The sequence below is a fragment of the Vipera ursinii genome (assembly GCF_947247035.1).
Source record: "Vipera ursinii genome assembly, chromosome: 3".
Taxonomy (NCBI): domain Eukaryota; kingdom Metazoa; phylum Chordata; class Lepidosauria; order Squamata; family Viperidae; genus Vipera; species Vipera ursinii.
The window spans coordinates 26,218,711-26,232,228 of record NC_139516.1 but is presented as its reverse complement, the minus strand read 5'-3'; the positions used below and the strand labels follow the sequence as shown (position 1 = coordinate 26,232,228).

Below are 13,518 nucleotides of genomic sequence, written 5' to 3'. Positions count from 1 at the left end.
AACAACACTATTTTTTTAAAAAAATCCCATTTATATCCCGCCCTTCTCCGAAGACTCAGGGCGGCTTACAATTTAAGCACAAACCAATGTGCTTAGCAATAGCCTTCATTCTATGTATATGCCTGCTTATTAGGGCTTTCGGGGGGCCCCAAGCGGCATTATTACAAAGTCAGCTTATTGCCCCCAACAATCTGGGTCCTCATTTTACCTACCTCGGAAGGATGGAAGGCTGAGTCAACCTTGAGCCTGGTGGGATGCGAACCTGCACTAATTGCAGGCAGCTGGTGTTACTTAAGGAGGCATTAGCCCACTGCTCCACCAAGGCTCCACCAAGGCTCTAAATGGTGATGCCCCCCCAAACGTACAAAAACATAAGTAATAATAGCACAATAAGAACTGAATGTATTCTATAGCCACATTTTAAAAAATAAAAACAGAAAAAGGAGTCACGTAGAGATAGAATGAAACTTCCTATATGGGGGCTAAAGAAAGCTGGTTGAGTGGAATTCTGAACAAAATCTCAGCATTCTTTTGGTTTCAATTTATTCTGTATCTCATGTTTAGATTATCTTTTCAATATTTAATACTGCACCAAGTTCCGTCTACATAATTGTTGAGAGAGAGAGAGAGAGAGGGAGAGAGAGAGAGACCAAATTACATTCAGTTATTTTAAAATGGTCCCCCTGTCAACTAAGATGCATATTTAATCATTCTCCCTATACTTGGTAGGCTAAAGCATTTCCACAGTCCTTCAGTCATGTATAGGCAAAGGAAAAAAATCATTAGAGGATCAATGTTTACTTAATTGAAGATTCTTCTTCCAAATGGGAAGGAAGAGAGATATATGACCTCAGATTCACTGACCACATAATGATGTGAGTTTGTCAAGATCTTGTATTGGGTAGATCAGGCTGGACATTTTATGATACTCAGAAAACCAAATATAGGGAATGCAAAGGATATAAAAGGTGGATGCTCTGGATTGTTGAATGGTAATAGTAATAAAAGTAGTAATAATATTTCAACAATGCTCTTGTAACATAGAAGTCATCATAATGCTTTTAAAGGGTAGATAATCAAACCCTGAGCACACTGTTTTACCCAGCAAAAAAGCTGCCCTTAGTACAGTATTGCACCATTGAAAGGAAGAATATCAATTTCTGGGCTGAAGGAGCTAACTGGGATAGTTAAATGAGGTGAGGTGAGGGTTGAATGTTTGCCCATGTACCATAAGTGGTGATAGTAGCTATAATAGAATCTAAGGTTATGACATCATACTCTGGCAAGAGTTGCTTCTGCTGGCTAACACAACTTTCAATCACTCTGAAATTTCCTGGATACTCACACTTCCCAGTCCAGTCAGAGGAGTTCGTTCAGGTTGACTTGCTTCAGTTGGGGGAGTAAATTCAGGATGACTTACTTCAAAATTTCATTAACACTAAAAATATTAATAATAATTAATTAATGGCAATTACTACTAGGGTTCTATATTCAACAGATGGCAGCAAGATTCCAACATTTATAATGATGGAACTAATATTAATTTCATTATATTCTACCAGTTGTTAGCTAGCTTTCTCTTGAAATATCAGCAATTTTTAACTTTCTTTGTCAAATACATTGTATTTTCATACAATGATCGGGAATATTGACATGCAGAATTCACATTTCCTATTAGTGTCAGTTATTATATTTTGAAGTATATGGGAAAACATTGGTTTTCCTTCTAATTTAGGCTATTCACTGGAAATTTGGAAAAAAATTGCTGAAACGTACATTATCAGGAAGGTGAATCATGTGGTCATTAAGCAAATCTGGCTTCTCCCATTGACCTTGATTGTCAGAAGCTGGCTGAGAAGGTTACAAATAGTGACCCCAGGATAGTGCAACTATCATAAATTTATGTCAATTGCCAAGTGCCCAAATTTTGAGTGCATGATCCTGGGGATGCTACAATGATCATAACTATGAAGATCAGTCATAAGTCACTTTTCTGTGCCACTTTAACCTCAAACAGATTGTAAGTCAAGGACTACTTACAGTGGTGGGATTCAAATATGAGAACAACTGGTTCTCTGTGTGGATGCTGCTTCTGGAAATCCATTCTGGGCCTGGGCAACAAAAAATTAGCTACCGGTTCTGCTGAAGTGGTGCGAACCAGCTGAATCCCACCACTGACTACTTATATATGATTTGTGTGTGAAAGTGTATGGCCAGTTTCCAAGACTAAAGAACCTGGATTCAAGCATAGTATCAAACCATGGCTTCAGCTGTAAACAATTACTATCATTTTTAAACAAAGAAAAGTGGAAGGACATTTCAGTCTTTGTTTAACTTCATATATGTCTAATCATTGCATAGAATTAACTTCCTAAAATTTAGTGGGGATAAAGATGATGAATTTAGCTGTCATGTAATTCATACAAAATTACACAAGCACTAACTAAATGATTACTCCTTTAATAATGCATTAACATTTTCAGGAATATTTAGCCATTTATGTAAAATTTAACAAAATTGCCTGTAGCAAGTTACAGTAATTAGATATTCCTACTAAAAATATTGACAGTTCCTAATAGATTTCTTTGCATTATAAATTTAAATGTCACACATTTTCTTTTGAGTGGTTTGAGGAACAATCTGAAAAGCTTTAAAACCATAATGCCATCTTAGAGTCAGTATAGAATTATTACTACATTAGCAAAGCCCATCAATCATTTGCACAGATATAGTTGGTGTAGTCTTTCATGAATTAAACCCACAATTCAAAAATTAGTGTATTCACATATATATTCTACTACACTTGCCAAGACAACCTTTTCACATTTCAGTGATATATTATTGCAGTCCTGTTCTTTCTCACTAAACAGTAACACCATAAGAAGTGTTACTTCTTATGTGGGAGCTCAAAATCTTCTTCCATATACCAACTGACCCAATTTCTTGAAGATTGGTAAAGCCTGAAGTTTATGTCAGGGACTCTATACTCTTCTAAGTTATCCTTGCAAATTATTCAAGTAATGCCCCTCTTCAAATAATATAAGCACATTCATTTTGGGGCTTTAGCTCTCCAAATATCTGCATCCCTTAAATCTGCAATTAATTGTGTAAACTGAAACTAATTATTAGAAAAGAAAGACAGTCTCAACCGTGATGCTTTGTTCTATGGAAGTAATAGCTGATGCCTAAATTCTGGCCAAGGACAAAAAGGGGAGGGGATGACTCAGTATAAGTCCTACTGACCCTCTTGGCCCAGAGAGCCTGACAAAACTTTCAATCTTTGGGAATGGTTGAATTGTGGTGCATATTTATTTTATTTTTATTTTATTTTTTATTACATTTATATCCCGCCCTTCTCCGAAGACTCAGGGCGGCTTACAAGCTTAGCAGTAGCCTTCATTCTATGTATATGCCTGCTTGTTAGGGCTTTCACACACCCCCCAAGCGGCATTATTACAAAGTCAGCTTAATTGCCCCCAACAATCTGGGTCCTCATTTTACCTACCTCGGAAGGATGGAAGGCTGAGTCAACCTTGAGCCTGGTGGGATGCGAACCTGCACTAATTGCAGGCAGCTGGTGTTACTTAAGGAGGCATTAGCCCACTGCTCCACCAAGGCTCTTTTTAATATATATTGTACAGGCTTTAGGTTTTTTTGTTTTTTTTTAAAGTATAAATGTGTATCATAGTTTCACTAAAATAAATAAGCTTTCCAGTCCAAGAAAAAACAACACATAACTGGAGCTTTCCTGCTTACTAAGGCAACAGTGGCTCTTTGCTTGGTGCCCTGAGGTTCTTCTAGCAATGAGATTAATCTTACCTTGATCCAGGGGAAATCCTTCAGGTATCATTTATTGTATGTCTGGGAAACTGAGCTTGCTATCTTAGAGGCCTTGAAAGGTGCTAAGCGAGATTTTACCATGCCTATTGGAATGCCCTGAAACATTGTTTTCAGATACCATAATGTATTCCAGGATTTTGGCAGACTGGAATGGTTTTGCTTCAGTCTCTATCTGAGCTCTTTTTACTGGAGCTTAATTTCTCTTCTCAGTAACACTGTTAGGTCTTCAGTAGCACAAAACTTTGGTAATATCATGAAATAAGACCTGGCAACAGTCACAGTATTGTCCAGGGCTGAGAATTTTACAAAACCTGTCAAACATATTGGAGTTGGGTATATTGTCGGAGGATTTAATGTGATGAATTGGAGGCACATGTGTATATGAAGTTTCTTCCTTATTTTCTAAACAAAATTGAAGCGTGTTAAGAATGATGACAGATGTCTGTTTTAAAATGATGTTCCCAATACCATGTGCTTTCCTGTTCAGCAAAGCAATCATGGTGTGACCACAGTAATCTTCTGTTGGCATTTCATGTGGAAATTCTATGTGCAGTAGTTACCATCAGCGTTTCTTGTGCATTTGTCCTTGCAGAAGAAACTATTCAGTATTCACAAGCCACAAGTTGTCTCTAAAATGTTGACCTTAGAACAAATCTCAAAACTTGAGTAACAAGGGATGTGTAGTAATATAAATATAACCTAAACATTTCTAAGGCAGTTCACAAAATAAGCCCACCAATTAGCACCAAAATATCCCATCATAAAATATAGCCAAGCATTTGCTTCTAAGTGGAATATTTTAATGAGGTTTACAGATCTAAGATAGAATCTAGATTTATTTTTGATAGCTTCAAAATACCTTTTTTAAAAAAAAAGAGAGAAAAGGAGAATGAGAAAGAGATTTTGACCAGACAAAGGAAACAAATGATTGTGTCAAGTCCAAAGTGCAAAGCTTTGCAGATGAAGGTAGCCAGACATTCTTTTCTATCCCATGTTTGCACTTTCAGAAATTGACATTAAGAAGTAGGCAAGCAAAAACAGAGGGTTTTGTTGTTGTTGTTAAATGACTGAAGCTTGGCAATTGTGTGGAGGTCATAGTGCTCAGTCAGTGTCAGTCTCCATTCCCCAGAGTTGTATCCTGTAATGTATTTATTTATCATTACTGATGGCCAATTTTTTTTTTTGCCTTCCCTCTTTCAGTTTGTTCTGTCCAAGGCTATAAGGTTCCGACAGAGATCAGTGGTGTTTCTGTGGTGATGAAGCAGCTCGTCAAAACCTGAATTAGATGTTAAATCTTTCTGAAGTGGGGAGTAGGTGGAGGAGGGAAAATGCATTGTGCTAAGGATTTATCATGTGTTGCTTCCTGTGAGATAATATATAGGAGAAGATTTGTTATGGTACAGAGTTTCAAAATGCTGTTTCAGGACTGTAGTGTTTGCCAAGTTTATGATAGATGTCCAAAGCCTTCCTCCTCACTTCTTAAGAACATGTATGTATTTCAGATGGATGGATACTTAAATGTCCTAGCAGAATGGATATCTAGGCATGGTACCAAAAATGCTGTTGGGTAATAGAACACCAATGTCGTAGTCAAAATCTTGCATTTATTTTGGAAAGTCTTCAGAATATAGAAACTAAGGTGGTGTTCCATGGTGTATTCCTGCCAATAAAATAAACATGCCTAGTAAAATGGAGTTCTTCATCTTTCCACATGTCATTCATCCCTGATGTATTTTAGATAGATAGTAATTCACAGAGTAGATTTGTTTGTGTGCTTGTGCATATAAAAATCATCCCTTCTCTCCTCTATGACTGCTATGTTTCTTCCTCAGACTTGGGTCCTCTACCAAAGACCTGATAGTTTAAAGGTTCTGCACAGTATTTAAGCTATTTTTAGCTTCCCAGTAGTTAAGTCAGGATGTGCCTGGGTGGATGGTGGGTGGGTGGATGGATGAATGGATAGATGGATAGCTAGCCAGCTAGCTAGGTAAGTAGATAGATAGATAGATAGATAGATAGATAGATAGATAGATAGATAGATAGATAGATAGATAGATGAAGAGAAGAAAGGAAATTCCTATTATACAGGAACAGGCTCCCTGGCAAATTACTGCTTAAATTTAATGGCATATCTGGGAAATTTTAAAATGGATGATACACCTGGGATAGGAACTACACATTTTTATTTTCTGGTCTACACCAACAAGGGGAGGCTCTCTGGATCATTCCTGCACTCAGACTTTGCCTGGGGATTGTACCATAACTTTAGACACATAAACTGGAGAGAGAGTGATGCGAGAGATTAGAGCAACAGTAAATCTGTTTGATGATTAACAATTACATACAAACACAAGCAGAAATTAGAATTTGTGAGTTTGTTCATGGAGCAACAAAATTATTTCTTGATCTTCTATATTTTTCCTAGATTCTTCTATATTACAGTGTTTACAGATATTTAAGTGTATGAGAGCTGCTCATAGTTGATTGTAAGATAGGTGGCTATATAAATGTTTTAAAGAAAAGTAAATAAATATAAAACATGCTATTTCTGCTGCACTTTGCTTGCATCAAGAACATTCTAATGGCTTTTTAAAAACATTAACAGTGTCAGATACTAGTAAAATGCCAGATTTTGTTGTATCACAAGAAGGATCTGGATATTAAATGAGGATGCTTTCTTTGAAGTTTGGTTTCCTTGGTTTTAAAGGAGAATTTTCTTGAAAATTCAGTGTTATCATTTGTGAGCTCGAATATTAAACACATATATAAAGGGTACAAGGGGCCAGATTTCAGAAAATAAATCTGGGGAAAATAGTCAGGATTAAAATAAGAAACATCAGCGAAGCAAAATAGTTGACTGTTCTGCAACCGTCACTGGTGCTCCTAAAAGTTAAGTGCTAAAGAGGAAAATAACCACTAATACATTATTTCAATATATCCCTAGGGCATTGTCATTGTAGAGTCCTGGCAATATAATTTCGTGGTTGGAAGCTATAGCTGTTAGTCTTAATAATACTTTGCCTTCTAGTCCTTTCCACTACATTTTTTGCGGGGGGGGGGGGAAGAAATCTTGGCTGAAGTTTAGAAATGCTTCATCTAGCCAGTTAGGAAATTATAAAAACTTTCTAAAGAAGGTTTAAACATTTTAAAGTAACTTATTTCATTTCAGAACTTCTTGGGCAAGACTCAATCTACTTTGGAGGAGATAAAAAAAAATCTTTCCAGTGCCCTCCTTGAATCTGATATTCTGGTTTTGCTAGAATTGATTGTTGTTCCCTCCTCTCTCCCTGCTCTAATATAAACTAAGTGGATTTATTTCCTACATCTCTGTATGTGTGTTTTAATTAAACACCCAGTGGTGTTGTAATTCTAGGTGTATCATGACATTTAATTTTCTCAATAATATCTAGATCAAAATTTGCTGGTCTGACTTAAATGGGTAAAAGGTCAATAGATTTTAATAGCAGAGTGAACATTATGAGTGCCTCAGTAATCAGGCAGAAAGAAAACATATTGATTGAATAGCTTGAATAGCAACTGCAAATCAAAGATTTTCAATGTGCATCTGTGAACACATACATCAAAGATTCTAAATGTTCATGTATGTAAACATACTTGTAAAATCTACTGCAATGTAAAAATACTTGGAAAATCTGATTCATGCTAATATTGGGTCCTGAAACCAATTCTGCCAACTTTGGAAGAAGCAAATTATTTGGATAAACTATGTGTTTATGCCTGTGTAATTAACTTATTTAACTGAAAAACTTCTTGCAGTGAACATACCATATAAAATACAATAAAACTATAGCAAACTAAAGTTGAGGCTCTCTCATTAAAAATACACAACACCTACAGTGTACAGTCATGTTGAAGTTCCCAATCTAATAGCCTGACTCCAATGCCTGAAAATGACCAGGTCTTTATGGCTGCCAAAAAGCAAATAAGGTTGAGGTTTTCTGTATCTGTATGTCTGGAGAGAGAGGCTACTCCCTAGGGCAGAGTCTTATAAGGTGTGTTTATAAGATTGAGAGAGAGTAACTGGCCAAAAGGTAGAAAACCCTGACAGCTTAAAGTGGTTTAAACCAAAGCTCCCCAACCTTTTGAGCACCAAGGACCAGATCTGTGGAGAGAGCTTTTTCTTTGAACCGGAGGGAGCATGGTTTCATGTACTGCTTGCATCCCATGGATGGGGCTTTGCTTGTTTGCGCAGACCAGTTTCTGGTATGCCACAGCCTGGTTGGGGACCCCTGTTCTAAACCAATGTTACTCAACCTTAGCAACTTTAAAATGTATGGATTTCAGCTCCAAGAATTCCCCATCCTCTGACACTCCAGACATCTTAAAGCTGCTGAGATTAAGCAGTGGTCTACAACACAGATCTAACTTCTAGCCCAATCCCTTTATGATTCTACCATATTGGCTTTCTTAAATTCAACAAGTCAGTTTATCTGAACAAATGAATGAATATTCCAATAGGAAAATGATCTGAAAAAAACCCTCAATGCTTAAGTGTATTATTCTGGATAGAGCCAAATAAAATAAAATGATTTCTGTATAGCACACCATATAAACCAGCTGAGTCTTGCTTCATGATGAAACTGAAAGAACCAGCAGGCCAGTAGGAAAAAATTGTGGCAACAGGGATATGAATTTAATAGATTTCTTATTGTGTTTGGCAGAGTTTCACACCCCCATTGATATGGCTATAGTTTAATGGCAGCATGTAGATTTGATCTAACCCTTCCTTGGGGCTTCACATTATAAGAGAAAAACTGTAAATGATGTTGATGTGCTTATAATTGTCAGAGGCACCATAGAGTATAATTTCAACTAGGAGGTGCTTGAAGATTAATTGGCATCTTTAAAATGCTGAGTTGCCTGCAGATCAAGTCAGGGTACTTTTATAATTAGCAGAGGATTGTAAACTGAAGAAGTATGATTGTGTTCTCTGGAGCTGAGTGTAATCGATTCCTGTCTTTAACCAAGTCTGCCCCAGGAACTGCAGAAATCCAGAGAGAGAGAAGGACTGGGAGAATTTTTTTTCTTTCTTTCTGTTACTTCTATTTAGCTGCTGTAATCATAGGGGTGGCATGTGATATGATCCAACCTGCCAACCTGATCTATTCTGCTGCTTTGTTTAAAGGGCCAGGATGAGATAAACAAATTTGAAATCATTACATTCACCCAGCCTGCTACTGGAATTTCTTTCCACACAGAAATATATGATTGGCAATCTCTTCCCTTTTAATCAAAAAGCTTAAATGTGGTGTCGTGTAACGGGTAAGAATATAAAAAACCCTACATATAAATGCTGGAAGACAGAACCAGAATACAGCGCCAAGCAATATTTTAAAAAGATAACTGAATAATCAAGACAATACAAGGCTACTATTAAAACTAGCTCTTGTTCTCACTTTAAAAGCTTCATTTTTTTTACCATTTGATATTTGTCCTCCAGGCAGTTAATAATTGCATGCCCATTGAGATTATAAGAGAAAAGAAGTATATAAAGTTATATGTCCCCTCATTATTCCCTTTTCTTATCACCACTTACGGAATGACTGGTTTAGCCTCAAAGTGACAGTTTCATTCCATTTTATGTCATGTTTTGTTTATAAGATCTACTAAACTGTGTACAAGATGGTGAACTCTGTATTTAACTCTTTTCATCACCCTATTCCTTACACTATAAGATATACTTAATAAAATTCCAGAAATACTTCAGTTTCAGAAGTCATGGAATCTAAAGATAATTTATCAAGAATTATTGATTTATGTTCTGTAAACTGTATGACTGCAGTTTCTCAGGGCTTATCTGCACTGCCAGATGCCCTCTCTCCAGTGTCATTTCTGGGGGGGTATAAACAGATGATGTCATCCTCTATTAATCCCCTACTAACTGTCAAATAACCTAAGTGTATATTATTCTGCTCCATTTCCAAAATACCTCTCGGTCTGTTATATTGCCTCAAGTGGTCCTATCCATTTTGGATACCATGCTTCAATTTGTTGTAGGCTAACCTCACCAGTTCATTTGCCACATTGCTGAGGGAAAAAAAAATCTGTTCCATTGAGTCAGTGTATACCAAGTTTTCTAATTCCTCCCAAGCCCTAGATGGCACAGTAGTTATTGTTCTTGCTTTGTAATTAGAAGATTCTGGTTTCAAACCTGGTAGAAACTAAGAGATTCTCTCTTCTACGTTTTCTATAGAGCTAGAAACCTTTTATCTTTAATTCCCAAATAGCTTAAATAATAAGTGAGACATTTGGGAGATGATAGCCAGGTGTCTGGTAGCCTTAAATTGCCTTAGAGAACTTAAGTGTATAAAGAAACCACAAGGAAAAACAGAAAAGTCAGAAAAAGAAAAAAAATAGTTTTAAACCAGCAACTTTCTCCTTATAGGGCAAGATTGTACTGTTATAATACTTAGGCCAAGAGTGGGTCTAAAAGACTTAAGAAGAAATAGGGTAGTAAGAAAAGATTTTACAAAACCTATTTGTGGTTCCTATATGTATATGCATCATGATACTTTAATGTTGTGTATATAAATTTGTCTATGTAAATATGTAAATACATTGCTTTCCTAGAACAGAAAAATTGGAGTGCATAGCAGAACTGTTCAGTAAGAAGATATGGCAGCATGTACTCTGGCTGGATACTTTGTGATCTGTTAAAAAAAAATGACTCAATCTGGATAAGATTTTCCTAACCTGGCTTAGATTCAAGCCCAAATGAACATAGGACATAAACAGCTTAAACAGTAAATGAAGATATGCTTTCAATGAGATATTCTAACTTCATTTGTCTAACTTCATCTGTCTGATATGACCTTTAATTTCTCCTGGATAGGAAGTGGTATCTGGAGCCTTGTTTGATCAATAAAAACTTTCTGACTTTAGTGTCTCCAATTTCTCTGCAGATCTTACTTTTTAGCTTCTTTTGTGATCCTGATAGTACTTCTGCCTAGTCATGGGTTGACTTTGCTTGAAACTTCCCAGATTTTACTTGGAAACTTCCAATAATGTCATAATTGAATGTATATTCTAGACCTCTATATTCTCAATTATCTAGTTTTATTTCTAAAATTGAAGTGATATGTTAGAAACGATCACATTGCACTAATTATGGATGCTTTTTCTGCTGCTTTCCTTCCATCCTGTTTTTTCCTTCTCTCATTACTGACATGCAAAAAGTCTCACCCCTTAATCTTAAAGAAATTCTGTAAATTAAAATCAAGACAGTTTTATATAATGACTTAACAACGCACAGGAGTACAGTTGCACACTAGTAAAATAATGCACACTGGTTATCTAAATGTATTCATGCAAATAGATCAGTGTCTACTTCATGTGAAGATCTCAATCCATTGATAACGGAGAAAAATAAAATGAAGAGAACAGCACAAATGGATGTATATTTCAAACTGTGTATGTTCCAGATATGATCTTCAAAGTTTCCCTACTTAGGCTTGGAAGAAGAGTGGCTGGCAGGATAATATTATCCTAAAGAACAGCAAAGTGACAGAAAAGTTCAAAACCTTCTTTAATTATAGGCAGGACTCCATGCTTTATTTGGCAAGAAGCCATAATTTACTATAAATGGCCTGAGATTAGGGACATGTGTGTGGGGGTGGGTGGGCAGGATGGAAAAATAATATTTAAAAAATATTACTGCCAAATTGTTTATCTATGCTGACCTATATGTATATACTCAAGTTCAGAATCATTTACATAGACATACTGTACTTTACATACTTCCCCTCCCCCCATATTACTTATTTGACTAAAACTGCTGTCCTAATGCTAACTGCTGATGAGCAAATTCAGCCCCACATTTACCTATAGGAACAGCCAATTTTATCACTTTACTTCCTAGAATATGGCTATCTTTTTCAAGCACAACTTTCTTCTGTCCCCTCTATATCTGTTTAACAACGTGTTTTAAAAATGTTTGTATAAACATGTATAGCAGGGGTGTCAAACTCACTGTGTCACGTGATGTGTTTTGATATATCACAACTTTTTTCCCCTTGTCGGAGCTGGAGTGGGTGTGGCAAATGCACATCTTTTTTTCTATAAATTTCCCTCATGATTACATTACATACAAAAGAAGACCAAATCAGAAAATTCAGAGAAATGCAATACAAGATCATAACAAAAAATCTGGAACACATTAATTGTGCTTCAGTTTGTATATGTCAAATACAGGCAGTTCAAGTGAGTATAAAGTTTTATTGAAAATGTAAGCTCTTTACAAGGATTTGACCAACTGGTAGTCAAGGGAAATGAGTGGGAGATAAGAGAGGCATTCAAGTGGGCTGGAGTTAGATCTCTTGTGTGCACACAGAGTCTTGTGACTTAGGACATGTTTGACAACCCCGCCCCACAGGCTCAGCCTGGTCATCTCCTATATTATATTATATTAGTTTTATAAATGTGTGGGTTAATTTCAATTGTCTTGAAATATAAATCAGATCAGTTTCCTCCTCATCCTTGAATAAAACAGACACTTTACAATTGAGGACCGTTGTCTGACAATGGTATTCAAAGACCTTTTGGTCCTGTTCTGAGTGTCTACCTTTGCACTGTTTATAATTCCTCTTATATTGCCCTGGCCCTCTCTGCACAACAGCAGTATTACATAGTCAAAGAAAGGGAAAAAAAATTGGAGACAGGAAATCTTCCTTCTTGGTCCCATCATTTCTTCCTTGCTCTCCATTTTGGAATGTTAAGATCTAGAAATTAGGTGAAATAACAGGCAAGGAGTAGCAGTAATATAGTGAGTTCTGAGATTTGACTGGCCACATCTGTTGGGACTTGGGCCTTATCAAAAGACAATTGATGCCAACTGTTGACACAACTTTGACAAATTATGTCTCTTTTTTAGTAGCAGCTTTGCCTAAATCTTTTCCATTTCAGAAAAAAAGATATAAATTGAGAAACTAGCATTAATATTAAATAAAAATATGTAAAATGATATTTTTTTTGAGGAACTTTGGGCGGCATAGAAGATACAGAAATAATCATTAGCTCTGAGCTGTTAATACTTAAAAACATTTAACTTGATAAGATAAAAATCCATAAAATATTTATTGCATTCTAACAATAAAATTTAAAAGACTAAACTCTCTGAACAAATGAATCTTTCATTAAAAATCCAAATATCACTATAAAGCTAATTAAAATGAACCAAAAATATTAGCTAAATCAAATCAATATTAAACTAGTGCCATTTTACCATTAGCATTAGTATTAAGTTGGAGATAGGCAAAGAATATAATTATTGTAGAGAGTTATGGGAATTCATGGGGCAAATGACTAAATGTATATTGTGACTCTGTGTCACAAGCACAAAAGAACAGATGTTACAATGTGCACTCCATTATTTTAGCACCATTCTGATTATTAGGAGCCATCTTACATGGTCTTAGATGCAGGCTTTTGTAATAATTCACAAATCACCAAAGATTTTGTCATGATTCCACTCTGGAACAACCAGTAATAATCATTGTAATAATAAATTGTTGGGTGAATGCACACATACACATACAAGCCAGTCAAAAATGATTTTGTTTTAATTCATACAATCAGACCCTTTGTTCTATAATGATGGGTCATATCTCAGTGGAGTCTTTTTGGCCATGTATGCAGAAGACTTATGCTAGGATACATTTA

The 13,518-nt window shown here is 36.0% G+C and overlaps 1 long non-coding RNA gene across 1 annotated transcript in view; it reads right to left on the bottom strand.

Moving 5' to 3' along the window:
• The window catches only part of LOC310638094, an 844,679-nt gene that overhangs the window by 302,132 nt on the left and 529,029 nt on the right, over nucleotides 1-13,518 (bottom strand). The window lies entirely within an intron of this gene.